Source organism: Prionailurus viverrinus, chromosome A3, assembly GCF_022837055.1.
Source record: "Prionailurus viverrinus isolate Anna chromosome A3, UM_Priviv_1.0, whole genome shotgun sequence".
Taxonomy (NCBI): domain Eukaryota; kingdom Metazoa; phylum Chordata; class Mammalia; order Carnivora; family Felidae; genus Prionailurus; species Prionailurus viverrinus.
Window position 1 is genome coordinate 132243718 of NC_062563.1, and position 14681 is coordinate 132258398.

Below are 14681 nucleotides of genomic sequence, written 5' to 3' on the forward strand. Positions count from 1 at the left end.
AGTCCTGAAGTCTACAATAAAGATGAAATATAATAATATAATAAGAGGAAACTTCCTTGGAATCCAAAGCAGACTTTTCCTTCTAAGAGTTTCTGTACTTAAAATCACAGTGTAATTTTGTTTACAAGGAAAGAAAGATATTCTGACCAAAATGAAGCAGATTTGAACCATGACCCTCAGGAGCAAATATTTCCCCCCAGGCTATTAAGGCAATAGACTAAAGAGAAAGTAATTTTACATGGAAAAAAAAAATCAGAGATGAAGGAACATGTAATCAAAGTCGAGTCTACACAATATCAATTTTAAAATAACAAGATGAGTGAAATAACCAAGATCTATCCTCTTAACGCCAACAACATGGTGTGGCTTGCGCCCCCCCCCCCCCCTCACCCCGCCACTAAATTATCTAATTGATACTGGTGACCATTTTAGTCTACTAGGGCCGCCATAACAAAATACCACAGACTGGGGGGCTTCAACAACAGAGGTCTATTTTCTCACAGTTCTGGAGGCTGGACGTTCAAGATCAAGATGTTGGGAAGTTTGGTTTCTTCTGAGGCCTCCCTCCTTGGCTCGCAGATGGCTGCCTTCTCCCTGTGTCGTCACGTGGTCGCCTCTCAGTCTATGTGTCTGGGTTCTAATCTCTTCCTGCAAGGACGCTGGTCCTATTGGATTAGGCCCACCATACAACCTCATTGTGCCTCACTTTACCTTCATTTTACGTCATCACCTTTGGGAAGGCCTGATCTCCAACTGTGGCCACATTGTTTTTTTTTTTTAATTTTTTTTTCAACATTTTTTATTTATTTTTGGGACAGAGAGAGACAGAGCATGAACGGGGGAGGGGCAGAGAGAGAGGGAGACACAGAATCGGAAACAGGCTCCAGGCTCCGAGCCATCAGCCCAGAGCCCGACGCGGGGCTCGAACTCCCGGACCGTGAGATTGTGACCTGGCTGAAGTCGGACGCTTAACCGACTGCGCCACCCAGGCGCAACTGTGGCCACATTGTGAGGTAACTGGGGAGGGGGGGGGGGTTAAGACCTCAGCATGTAGATTTGGGAAGACACAGTGCAGCCCATAACATGCCACCCTTGGACCCCCTAAAATGTAAAACACACTCTCCCCATCCCAACAGCCCCCAACCTTAACCCACTCCAGCACCAACTCCAAGCTCACGATCTCACCGAAATACCAACTGGGTCACATATGGGTGAGACTCAAGGTATGACGCGTCCCGAGGCAAAATTCTTCTGTGAAGCCAGACAAGGGATCTGCTCCCAAAACACAACGGCGGGGCAGGCATAGGGCAGACATTACTATTCAAAGGAGAAAAGTCAAGAAGATGAAAGGCTTGAGGTCATAAGCCTCTTTGGCTCCCTTTTCTAGCCCTCTGGTCCCCCAGGGAGGCAGCTCTGCCCTTAGGCCCTGGGCAGGAGTTCCGTGTTTTTTGGAAGGACAACACACATTCACAGCCAGAGAGCCCTATTGGCTCGTCCTGCAAAATCTCAGAAGCCCAGCAGCGTTCCTTCATCGTGTCCGGTCTCCGTCCCCTTCCGTCCGAGCTGGCCAAGCCCTTCGGTCCAAGCCCTTCTGCTGAGACAGCTAATTGGATCCATGAGTCATACCTGTAGTCACTTGATAGCCAAATGGTTGTCCAGCCACACGCTCGGTGTTCTCTCCAGACCGAGCGTTCTCATCTGGGGCCATACAGATAGGCTGAAACATTCCAGATCTTCGAGTACTAGTTCCCTTTGGCCTAACAATTCTTTCTTCAATTTATGTCTCTCCTGTCACATTTTGTCATCAGGCAGCAAGGGGAAGCCAGGCAGCAGCCACAATGCTCTACGTAGGAATCTCCTCAGCTAGGGATGCCTGGGGGCTCAGTTGGTCAAGTGTCCAACTCTCGATTTCAGTTCAGGTCACGATCCCATTGTTTGTGGGCTTGAGCCCTGCCTCGGGCTCTGCGCTGACCGCACGGAGCCTGTCTGGGATTCTCTCCCCCTCTCTCTCTCTGCCCTTCCCCTGCTGGTGCTTTCTCTCTCTCTAAATAAATAAATAAACTTAAAAAAAAAAAAAAGGAATTGCCTCCGCTAAATATCCCAGTGAATCACCTACAAAGTTCTACCTTCCACAAAACACCACACCCAATTCCACCAAGCGTTTTGCCCCTTCGTAATGAGGACCACCTTTCTTCCAGTTTCCAATAACATGTTCCTCATTCCCACCTGAGACCTCACCAGAAGCACCACTGACATTCTTGTTTCTGTCAAGAGTCTCTTCAAGGTAATCTTGGCTTTTCCTGTCAGGCACCTCCAAAACTCTTCCAGCTCTCCCCACGACCCAGTTCTAGAGCCACTTGAGTAATCTGAGGTACCTGTTAACAACTCCCCACTCCACGGCACCAAAATCGATATTAGCCAGGGTTCTCTAGAGAAATAGAACCGAGAGGGCGTGCATAAACAGATTTCGTTTAAGGAATTGGCTCGTGTGGAGGCTTGTCAGGTCCAAAATCTACAGGGTAGGCTGGCAGCCTGGTGACCCAAAAAAAGAGTTGTGGCTTGAGTCTAAAATGTGGTCTCTGTCAGGGCTCCCTCTTCTCAGGAGAAGGTCAGTAGTCTTCTATTAAGTCCTTCAACTGATTGGATGAGGCCCACCATATTATGAAGAGCAATCTGCTTTACCCAAAGTCTATTGATTTAAGCGTTAGTCTCATATAGAAAATATCTTCACAGGAGCCTCTAGAATAATATTCCACCAAATCTAAGTACTGTGGCTTAGCCAAGTTGACACATAAAGTTGACCTTCACAGGGGTGCCTGGGTGGCTCAGTCAGTTGAGCGTCCGACTTCGGCTCAGGTCGTGATCTCACAGCTCGTGAGTTCGAGCCCCGTGTCGGGCTCTGCGCTGACAGCTCGGAACCTGGGGCCTGCTTCGGATTCTGTGTCTCCCTCTCTGTCCCTAACCCACTCGCATTCTGTCTCTGTCTCTCTCAAAAAACAAATAAACATTAAAAAAAAATTTTTTTAAGTTGACCTTCACAGTGGCATATGGTTATTTCTTTCCTAATTGTGATGTGTAACTCATTCTAAGGGCCAGAGGTGAACTCAAGCATAGAAACTAAGAAGAAGCATGGAATCCTGCTAACAGTCCTGAATTTCAAGTCAATAGAGACATGCACTGTATGCCAAATGATTGGCCAAACGATTTATGTGCTGTCAGTTTTTTAACTTACAAAATGGGAACCACATCAATAACCCCCTCATCAGGGGTCAAATGGGATGATCAAAAACAAAACACTTTGAAATGTTAGTTCTTAATCACGAAATCATTTTCTCACCCTTTAAGGAGACAAGTACAGTCTAGGATGCACAGAAAACTTGGCTGTCCATCTTGGCCAATACCAAGATGCCTTGTATGGACGATTGGATGACATCATTCTTGCTCTTGCCCCCACTGAAGCCAAACTTAAGTTATCACCATGGAGACTGAAGTCCAACAGCTGTAAAGGCTTTCTCAAAACTATTGTGTGTGCAGAAGGAAGTACCAAGTTCTCCTTCCCCAGGGATGTGGTTTCTATTCTTCTGATGACATTGTAGCCAACTTTGACGACAGGAGTTCGAGAAAGATGGCTTCCAGCTCAAAGATTCTATGGTATGTAATCAAAGTCACATTCGTGGAAAAGATAGACCATTATTATGAGCAAAACGTCTTTTTGTTTAAGTTTATTTATTTATTTTGAGAGAGACAGAGACAGAGCAAGTAGGGGAGGGGCAGAGAGAGAGGGAGACAGAGAATCTCAAGCAGGCTCCACACTGTCAGCACAGAGCCCGATACGGGGCTCAATCCCAGGAAACATGAGATCATGACCTGAGCCAAAATCGAGAGTTGGATGCCTAACTGACTGGGCCACCCAGACACCGCTAAAAGTCTTTTTTAAAAGAAAACCTTGCAGGACACCTTGGGTGGCTCAGTCGGTTAAGTGTCCGACTTCGGCTCAGGTCACGATCTCATGGTTTGTGGGTTCGAGCCCCACATGGGGCTCTGTGCTGACAGCTCAGAGCCTGGAACCTGCTTCGGATTCTGTGTCTCCATAGCCCTCTGCTCCTCCCTGCGCATGCTCTGTCTGTCTGTCTCTCTCTCTCCCTCAAAAGTAAATAAACATTAAAAAAAATTTTTTTTAAAGAAAAACTTGCCCCTGCTCCCCAGTTTGGGATGAATGGCAAAAAGAAATGATGATTTAACACTGTCTTCTGAGGTCAATGAGAGCGAGAGGGATCTGGGTAGCTGATTTTGGTCAGTTTTAACCCTCTTGCAAAAAAAAAAAGGCATGGAATTAATGAACCAGCTGCCTCATGCTGGACTCGTTCCCCTACGCTGTCTAATTCAGCCTTCCCCAAATCCTACAGCTTTGATATTATCTCTGCAGGGAAACAGCTATGGGGGTGGCCAACAACTTGGAAATTAGAAAAAATCGAGTTAATAACAGAGAGTTAATAATAGCACCACAGACACCAGATCAAAGCTGGGATATTAAAATTTAGCTGAAAAAATAAAAAACCAGAATGGCTTGTAAGCCAAGCTATTGTGGCTGGAGCCATTGACAAAGTTACGCTGGAGGAGCTTGGTCATTCCTGGAAGTAGAGAAAGGGACAGTCACCAAGCTGTGCCCATGCCAGCAGTAGCCAAGGGAGAGGGATCCAGGTCTAGGGATTCAGCCTGTCCGGGCTCTGGGGCAAGTTTGGCTCTAGTTTGAAAACTGATGGAAGAAGCTTCTAGAGTCTAAGGCCACAGGACACTTAAATTGCATAGCATATAATGCACACCCTGAATGCATTTCTACGAAGGATCTTTCCAATTGGAATTTGCTTTCCCGTGCAACTTGCCCACAAAAAGAGAAGGTGCCATTTGGGCCACTGCAAGCATCTTGGCCACTGTGGTAGTTATGCCTCCTGTACTAATTTAATATATTGGCAATGGGTGTGTGTTTTATATCAGCCTTATGAGTTTGGTTAATGCGAGTCTGTCCCGAGGGATAGAGCACAATCTTGGTGAACTAAAACACGATTAAAGGTCCTCCCTTAAACGATGGAGACTTAGCCTCAGGATTCACCCCGCTGGGAAACATCTTAGCAGACTGACAAGGGGTTTTGCTCAGTCTTTCTGCGTATGGTCCCATTTGGAAGTTCAACACTATCACCCCCTTGCCTTCCTTGAGCACAAGTTTCCTTTTCTGTAGAATAGGAATTTGCTTGCCAGAAAGTAAGTAAGATCGTGTAAATAAAGTACGTAGCAGAGGTCAGAAACATAGGAGCTCAACTGCAGGAACTCAGTTAATGTTAATCCCCTGTTCTTCGGGGCCCCCATGAAGACATTTCCCTGGAAGCCGAACTTCAGGAGCACAGCACACAGGGGCTCCCATTCTCCTAAGTGAGAAGTTCTCCACTTCCTAGGAAGCGCTTACGCATGCAACTAACTTTCCAGTTGTCAGAACATTTCCTCTATCTGGAGTTCCTCACAACCAGAAACGCAGGACATATTAGGGGACAGTCAACAACTGGTGGCACTCATCAGTTTCACCAATGCGTGAGAGTTAGAAGTCACACAGGTCCTGGCACTAAGGAAATTAACATCATCACTGTGTGGACGCTGAGGGAACTACCAGTGCGTTTGCTGAGTCGCGCAGAAATCCCCCAGCCGCCGACAGAAGTCCACTGAATTCCAGGAAGCAGACGTCACACGGTGGCCACGCTCTGGGGCTGTGCCAACTGGGAATACCACGGGGTCAAAGGATCACCCAGCTCCCAGGGCCACAGAAGGCATTCCTGTCCTCGTGGTCACGGCCACAACAATAAAATGGGTCATTGCTGCTCTGGATAAATTTGGAGGTGGGGACGGGGACAGAATGCAAAGCAAGGAAGGTTTCCAAGGCCACTTCCAAGCAGAGCACGTTCTTTGACATTCAAGTTGGCCAGGTTGACAAAACAGCAACCCTTGAAGCACGCTGTCTGTGACACGGATGAACTCCTCCTTCGCCTCTTGAATGTTTCAAGATGTATCTTTATAGCAACAAACGAAAATGAAGATTGATGGGCGGAGGGAGCCACGGAGCCAAATCCTACCCGACCAAGGAATCATGCAGTGGAGCACGAAAGCAGCCCAGAAAGTTTGGCTGGGACATTTGCCAGGATGGCTTGTCAGAGCCACAGCGGAAAGAATCCGTCTCCCCTGGCGGGGACCGCTTCCCTCTCACCTCCCGGAGAAAGGCAGGCATTTCCTAGAATAGAGTCAAATCTCTTTCAGTCCGAGGTCGTGAGCTCCCCTGTCCAACTTGGCTTCCGTTTCCATGCCAGGAAATAAGGACACCAATGCCGTCTAAGTGAAGACGAACTGGATGTGGTCCGCCTGGAAGTGTGGGCCAAGAACGTTCTTCCAAAATCTGGTCTCAAGGTTTCGGGTCCCTCCACTGATTCAGTTTCTGTTCTCGGTGAAAACAAAAGGCCCGAAGGTAGGAAGGGTGGAGAATTCGGAACGCGGTGTGGAGAGTCCGAGGCCACGTTCAGAGAGGGCGAGCTTTGGAGTCAGACAACACGGGCTTCGGATCCTGATCCCGCCACCGCGGACGGTGGGACCTCAGGCCAGTAACCTAAGCTGACAGAGCCTCAGCCTCCCTTTCTGCACAAGAAGCCTGATACTATGTTTCTCTCACAGCTGTGCAGCTTAAATGAGATCGCAAATGCAAGGTGCATAATAACACTATCTCGCCGCGCGCTAGGTACAAGCCAAACGTTAGTTTCCTTCCTTTTCAAATTACCTTTTTAGGATTTCGGAATGCATTCACACCGAAAAGTGCTGTTGAGAAGGGTGTCTTCAATTATACTTTACAGAGACTATGAAACATATGGGAGGGAAGATATTGATCCCAAGCTGCCAAAATTATTTTTTCGGTGGAAGGAAAATTCGAAATCACTCCGGAGCCGTACTGCGCTCTTTGCGGCAGGTGTGCTCGCAAAGTCTTTGACGCTCTGAGGTGGAACATGTTCCTTACGACATAAATAGAATGCTGGGGGCTTCTTCATTCAGGTTGGAGCTTTGAGTGGCACCGTCTCCAGGAGAATCACTCCGTTGGGTAAGTATCAACACATTTGAAAATGTCAGACGGGGAAGAAGAAGTGTTCTCTCTGGGATTTGGACACCTGGTGTGAGAAAAATCTAACAGAAAGGTGATGGCAGAGAAAGAAGGGTAGAATTCTTACCCTTTCTATGTAATCCAGGCAAGCAACACCGAGCAAAGCAATAGCTTTTCCTCTTAAATATTCAGCGGCCTTTCGCCATAATCCGTGGGGCACGTTGGCATGGAAATACTAAGTTTCTTAGGTGTGAACGGGTTAAGAGCATTATAAGCTTTGTATCATGCAACTCCATCAGCATAGGGGTGAGTGGCTAGTGGGGGCAGAGAAATCAGGGTCTGGGTGTCCTATGGAAAGCCAGGAACAGGAGGAAGGAAATGAGCGAATTATTCGTTCTATACTGTGTGCCTGGCAGAGGGTTTGAGACATGGCATCACGTGAACTTCGCATTTTTATGAGGTCAGAATTACCGTCTCATTTTCGAGAATGAGGAAACTGAGTCCAGTGAAATCTAACTAGTAAGTGACAAGGGTTAGCTTTGAAACCAAATTGGTCTAACTTTACATTTTATTTATTTTTTGAGAGACATAGAGAGACAGAGCACAAGTTGGGGAAGGGCGGAGAGAGAAGGAGACACAGAATCCGGAGCAGGCTCCAGGCTCCGAGCTGTCAGCACAGAGCCCGACGCGGGGCTCGAACTCACAAACCATGAGATCACGACCTGAGCCGAAGTCGGACGCTTAACCGACTGAGCCACCCAGGCGCCCCCAAATTGGTCTAACTTTAAAGCTTAGCTTTGCCCGGGGTGCCACACGGATCCATGGACCTCAGATGGGCTCTATCACACCTTCCCCATCCCTTCGTGATGGAACCATCCGCAGCCCCGGAAGATGAACCTCATGGCTTCAGGTCTAACGGTGGCCTCACCTTGAAGGTTGAAGCAGAACCCGGCTCCTCCGAGGGAGGTACAGTTCACTTTCCTTCCAGTGTCCCCTGTCAGAAAGGCTCCCGGATGTGGCCATTGCAAACCTGCCCCCCAAGGCGATCTCCAGCTCAGAACCTGCATTTACCCACAATTGGAGTCCTCTGTGACACGTCCCTGTCTGTCACCCCTCCCAGTGACACTTCAGCTTATCCTATCACCTCCGTGTCCAGAAAGCCACCCACCCATCCCACCCCCCGTCACCCCACTGCCCCCTCCCTGCTCTGAGGGTCCTGCAGAGCATGACTCTTGTGGCCTCCTGCCTCCTAGTCATCACCTCCCAATGCTGGCCTCCATGCGGCTGCTTCGAGAGCGTTTCCCTCCCATCACTCGTGCATTCCTTCCTTCATTCACTCATTCAACATATATTTTCCAGTGCTTTCTGTGTGCCGGGCACTGTTTTAAGTGGAGATTCATTAGTGATAAAAATAAGCGAGGGGGCGCCTGGTGGCTCAGTTGGTTAAGCGTCTGACTTTGGCTCAGGTTATGATCTCAGGGTTCATGAGATTCAGGTGCTCTGTCTCCCTCTCTCTCTGCCCTTCCCCTCCTCGCACCTGTGCACTCTCTCTCTCTCTCTCTCTCTCTCTCAAAAATAAACATTAAAAAAAATAATCTACAGGGGCACCCGGGTGGCTCAGTCCGTGAGCTCACCATGGCTCAGCCGAAGGGGCTGACTTCGGCTCAGGTCATGTTCTCACGGTTGGTTGTTCGAGCCCCGCGTCGGTCTCTGTGCTGACAGCCCGGAGCCTGCTTCGGATTCCGTGTCTCCTTCTCTCTGGCCCTCCCCCGCTCATGCTCTGTCTCTCTCTCTCTCTCAGAAATAAATAAACATTAAAAAAAAATTTCTAATCATCCAGAACCCCAACTTCCTGAAGCTTACACTTTACCCAAGGGGAAGTAACCAGGCAAATAGATAAGTATGTGAAACGTACAGTAAGTTGCACTGTGACAAGGGAATGACACGTTAGAGAGGTTGGATGATGTGGCATGGCCGTGAGCACCTGCAGGAAGTGAGGAATGAGCCGTGCACATATCTGGAAGAGGGCTGCTCCAGGCTGAATCGACCCAAGTGCAAGGTCCTGAGATAGGACAGCACTCAGGGCGAGCACGGTCCCGGAATAGCAGTGAGCCCAGAAGTGAGGCCAGAGGGCCCGAACCCAGAGAATGGGGGTAGAGTAATGGGAGACACCTTTGGGGGGGGGGGGACTGTTGCCACCTGCTGAGCCAGCCCCTCCCACAAAGCAAACATTCTCCTGGGCATTTTGCATTTGTGGATCCTTAATGCTCACAAATTGACAACTCCAGTTTCCAAATGCAGATACTGAGATCTCATTAAGTTCAATGGCATGCCCAAGGTTACACGGAGCAGAACTTGTCTAATTTCATCGTGCTCCAGCTGCTTCCCTGAGGATCTGGGTTTCTGCTGTGCTATGAAGTCAGGACGCGGCTTCAGCAAAATGTCCTTAGCCGTAATGTCGTCGTGGGTTGGATCATGACCTCTGTTCTGAATGGTAAAGAGCTGCTCAGAGCAAGCCGTGGGCTCGGACCAAAATTTCACCCTCGACCACAGCCAACAGTTGGGTTCTATGCTTCGATTACGCCGGAAGCCCTGGGGCTCAATGTCCAGGGCCCTTAGTTGCCCCAGTGTGCGATGGGATTGAACTTCACCATCTAGTCTCTGGCTTCGAGGCGCCCTTGGTGGCTGTGCGGTCCAACGCCCGCGTTTGGAGCGGGCGAGACAGGCCCAAGGAGGAGGCACGACCTCCACGAGGCCACCTAGTGGGTCAAAGGCAGGGCTGGCGCGCTCTGCCTGGCACCATCTCCCTCCCTCTACGGAAGGAGTGTGTGAATTGCCCTGTCTTAACATCGAAGCGTTAACCCAGCAGGGAAGACAGAGAAAGCGGGGACAGGGGGTTCCAGCTGACTCCTTGGAGGAGCCTTCCCTGCCTGGCATCCTGATACAGCGGAAGACACGACTAAGATCCTGAGCGGAGGCGCTCGTCTCGCCACTGTGTCCTTCCCCCCCACCCCCGTGCCCGGAACCTCCCCTCCCGTCAGCCGCTCCCAAGGGCGTCGTCCCATCTGCTGGAGACAACAAACGGACTCCTCGGGCAGGGCCACAAATCTTCATTAGGATGGTAACCGTCATCAATGTGCTGGAACCGCAGCGGTCTGTTAGCACGCCTTGGTGGCGGCGTGATGGATGACGGCCCAGCCGCCCGCCCAGCTGCCAATGAAGGCACATGGCCGCTGGCAGTGAGGACGGGGGCTGGCCAGGGTGGGGGTCTGCTGCCTCCTTTTGTGCCGTCGGTAGAGCTACCCCTGGGGACCGGGAGGTGCAAAGTCCCCTCCGTGCATGCAAACCAGGCCGGGGGGTGGGGAGGGGACACAGGCGGGCTTGCCAGGAAAACCCAGGACACCCAGCGAGCTCTGAAACTCAGATGTTGGCAAGGGAGTGTGTCCCGTGCACTGCCTGACACGCACTCCCTTTGTGTCCGAAGTTCAAAGGGAACCGGGGGCCCTGCATTTTGCTTCGCTAACTCCGGCCCCCCGCGACCTGGCCCGCGTCCCCAACCGATAGCACCGGACGCTCGCTGTTCGTCACGCCCCCGGGCCACCTGTCCAGGCCGCTGGGAGCTGCGCTCGGACAGAAGCCAAGGAGTCCTTGGCATCTGGAGTCCAGGAGTCCGGGAACCTCGGGCAGGCACAGTCAGGTCACGAGGCTCGGGCAGAGGGAAGGAGCCACCTGGTCCAGTCGAGGCCGTGGGAAGCAAGAGACGGGGGCCGATGGCGTTCCTGAAGTTCGCTGCATTCCGCCAGCTCGTGCCCGGCAAGGCGTTGCCAATGCGGAGTCAGGAGAGGCACGGCCTCTGTCCTGAGGGAGGGCCCGGAGGACGCTGCGGAATTTCCCACCCTAATTACCCTGGACTCACCCTCAGTCGCTGGCCGTGTCGTCCCGCACCTCCTCGCGCCCCCGAAATCAGCTGCTAAGCCCTGACCATCCCTCACCCGCGATGTGTCCTGCGTCCAACAGCACCGAAGCCTGCTGCTCTTTGCTTTACGTCCTCGCCTCCACCTTGGAGGCACCGCCCTCTATAGATGTGCCCGTCTCAGGTCACAGGCCACCCCCGCGCCACCTTTCTGGCTCTGAGGCAGCGCAGGCCGGCTGGACGCCCAAGTCCAGACGCACTGGCACGGCATTGAGAGCCCCCCCGAGGTGCGTGCGCCCGCCTCGTCTCCCGCCAGTCCACACTGCGCACCCCCATGCTGCGGGCACCCGGGATGACGAGCTGTTTCTGCCAAGTGACCCGTTTGGATTCCTTCCTCCGGCTCCTCTTTGGAAGCTGGGACTCCGAACACTAAGGAGGGAAAAGCTTTAGCTAAACCTTCAGCCGCCCACTTAGTGTAGCGTGGCTTCTAGGAGGGCTCCCTGTGACCCACCGGGGGTGTTTCGCGACCCCCTCCCCGACGACTGAGACTCTGTGGCTTCGGTCCTGCCCCGGAAAGCTGGTGTCGGTCCGGGTAGAGCCCGGCCCCCTGCGCTGCTCAGGGAGCCATCTCCCCTCAACTAGAGCCATCGGTCATCCCGACACCGGCCCAGACCACCCGGTTAGCAAGAGAAGGGGCTCGGTTTCCACCTCGGCTTCCTCATTATCTTCTCCACTGCACAGAGCCCTCGGGGGTCGTCCCCGGGCCCCCCCATCTGTGCAATTACACCGCAACCCTGCACGCCCCACTTCTGCCCAGTGTCCCTCAACCTCTTCGTCTTCCTGCCCTCACTAAGGTAAGAGCTAACTGCTCTGGGTCACAAATCCCAAACCTCTGCGGCTTAACATGGTCGAACTTCCCCATCTGCCCACCCTGCTCCTGTCCTTCCTTTCGATCACTCTTTTTTCATTCTTTTTTTTTCCAGTTGCTCTTAATCTAAAGAGGGCTCGTGGATAAACTTCCCCCACACTGATCTCTATGCCGGACTCTGCCCCCCAGGCCCCCGAAATGCATACGCTCCCGTCACGTCTGCTCACGCTGCCTGGGCACGAACAGAGGCTGGTGACAAAGAAGCCCAGAGAGGGTGGCCCGGCACCAGGAGCCAAGACAGCACTCTGCTCGTGCTGTCCACGATGGGCACGCTCCTCCTGACCCCACGCTCCCACCCCACGTGGAGCCCCGTGGGGGTGCGAGGCTCCCCGACGGCAAAGGGGGGGAATGTGTCGGACGCTGAGACGTGGTTCCAAAGCTCCGGACTTGGAACCAGGACGTGCCATCTGGGCTCCAGCGTTGCCACTTTCTACCACCATCAGTGAAATGCTATTTTCCTTCCTTCTCCCGCGAACTCCACTTCCCAACTCTATAAAATGTGGCCCCAAAGATTGGAATCTACAGAGCAGTGTTGAGGAGGAACAAAGAGAAACAATGCAAAATCAGCGCCCCACGGACCTGGAATGGAAAAACGCCTCTGGCGATCCCCAGCGGTCCAAGCCCCCCTTCTGGGGTCCGCTTGGTCCACGTAAACACGCTCACCTCTTCGACGATAAAGCTGTGGGCAGGGGCACTCAGACGTCATATCCTATCAAGCGCTGACCAAACAGAAAGGAACTGGCAAGCTGGAGACTTCAACATTATCTCTGTTTGGCTTTCCCTCCAACAAAACTTTGAAGATGTTTTCTTTTGGTATTAAGCCACTTGATCTCAACTCAGTGTTCCGTGGCCTCAACCGCCCTGGAGTTCTGCGGTTTGCATGAGTTGGACCAGAATCTGTTGCCGGATTCTGGCATGCGCTCAAGGTGGGCCTTTGAAGGCAGGAAAGCGCCTCGGCTGGCGGGGGCCTCGGGCGCGCCCGGAGCCCCACGCTTGTGGGAAGAGGCTCGCTGGGCAGAACGGCTTGGCGGGAGTTCGAGACGGTTTCCTTCTTGCCTCATGACCTGAAACCAAAGCAGCATAAACCAACAATGTAATCAGAGCGCTGAGAGGCTCTCAGAACTGCATCCAATCTATACAATACCCAGGAAGAAATGCCGGAGTATCGGAGGGGTCAATGTAAACTCTACTAGACTTGCAGCCGAGGACCCTGAGCCCAGTCCTGAGACCCAGGATAGGAGCCCGGGGGGGAAGAGGAGGCTGTGTCCACAGCAGTGAGGATCTCAGGTTCTACAGCGAGGGTGCTAGCATTTACCTTCTGGGTGCCGCTCATTAGCCGTGTGGAAGGGAACATGTGGGTTATGTAACCCGTCTGTGACCGAGTACTTCCGTGTCTAAAATGGAGATCAAGGGGCGCCTGGGTGGCTCAGTCGGTTGGGCGTCCGACTTCGGCTCGGGTCATGATCTCACAGTCCGTGTGTTCAAGCCCCGAGTCGGGCTCTGGGCTGACAGCTCGGAGCCTGGAGCCTGCTTCGGATTCTGCGTCTCCCTCTCTCTCTCTGCCCCTCACCTGCTCACAGTCTGTCTGTCTCTCTCTCTCTCAAAGATAAAAAATAAAACACATAAAAAAAAAAAAAACTTGGTAATGGAGATCAAAATAAGACCTGCATCATCACGTTAACGTGAAAATTAGACGAAAGCAATCCAGGAAGCTCTCAGAGCTGGCGTTCGGCAATTATGCGATGAGGTTAGTTGTCAACATTATTGGCATTAGTACAACGAGAAGTGCCCTTGTTTGCTTACTGATGCTCTCCCTGAAGACTGACCTGCCCCCGGTCTGTGCTAGACCCCAGAGGTGGAGATACTCTCCCGCCCGGGAGCTGCCCACCGTCTGCTCAGGGATCAAGCGAAATAGAGAAGATTCTGCTTTGATCCAAGTAGCTTCAGACGAGCTAACAACGGCAGAGATGTGAGCCCCTACCCTAACCTGCGGGCAGGTGGCTCCCACACTCTTTTAGCCTCCAAAGTCCCATGGTTGCTGCTGGAGGAAACACACAAGCCCCAGGGTCCCTGCATGCAAGGACAGGGAACAGGTGGGGTGTGAAGGGGCTGCTTGGGGGGGGGGGCTCAGTGATGACTGCAAATACGGACCCGAACCTGCCACCCACCCTCTAAAGGTAGACCAAGAATAGTACCCTCTCAAAGCTAGAAGATACCGTCAAGGAGGATGTGGGGAGCCCTGAATAGTTCCAGGGAAATATCAGTCGTTTTTGAGACCAAGATTTTCCCCATACAAGCTGTACCACTAGAGAGAGGCACCCAACCTCTCTGAAATTCATCATCTTATACATAAAATGAGAGTAATAACACGTTCATCATATCCTGCTGTGATAATTACATTAGGGAATGTCTGGTTATTTATCTTTCTTTTTTTTTAACCACGGTTGGTGCCACACCATAAAAAGTGTTAAGCATTTATCAACAGAAGTGGGACAGCAAGAAAACTAAATACACAATAAAGGGGAGAGGGGCACCTGGGCGGCTCCGTCGGTTAAGCGTCCGACTACGGCTCAGGTCATGATCTCGTAGTTTGTGGGTTCGAGCCCCGCGTCGGGCTCTGTGCTGCCAGCTCGGAGCCTGGAGCCCGCTTCGGATTCTGTGCCTCCCTCTGTCTCTGCCCTTCCCCCATTCACGCTCTGTCTCTCTGTGTCTCT

The 14681-nt window shown here is 51.9% G+C and overlaps 1 long non-coding RNA gene across 1 annotated transcript in view; it reads right to left on the minus strand.

Annotated features, from left to right (window-relative positions):
* LOC125162385 (uncharacterized) overlaps window positions 1-8138 on the minus strand; it is a 28267-nt gene extending 20129 nt beyond the window's left edge. Inside the window, exon 1 of the long non-coding RNA XR_007151010.1 lies at window positions 8055-8138. This is a non-coding gene — a long non-coding RNA (uncharacterized LOC125162385). The remainder of the gene's footprint in view (window positions 1-8054) is intronic.
* Window positions 8139-14681: the final 6543 nt, after the last annotated feature.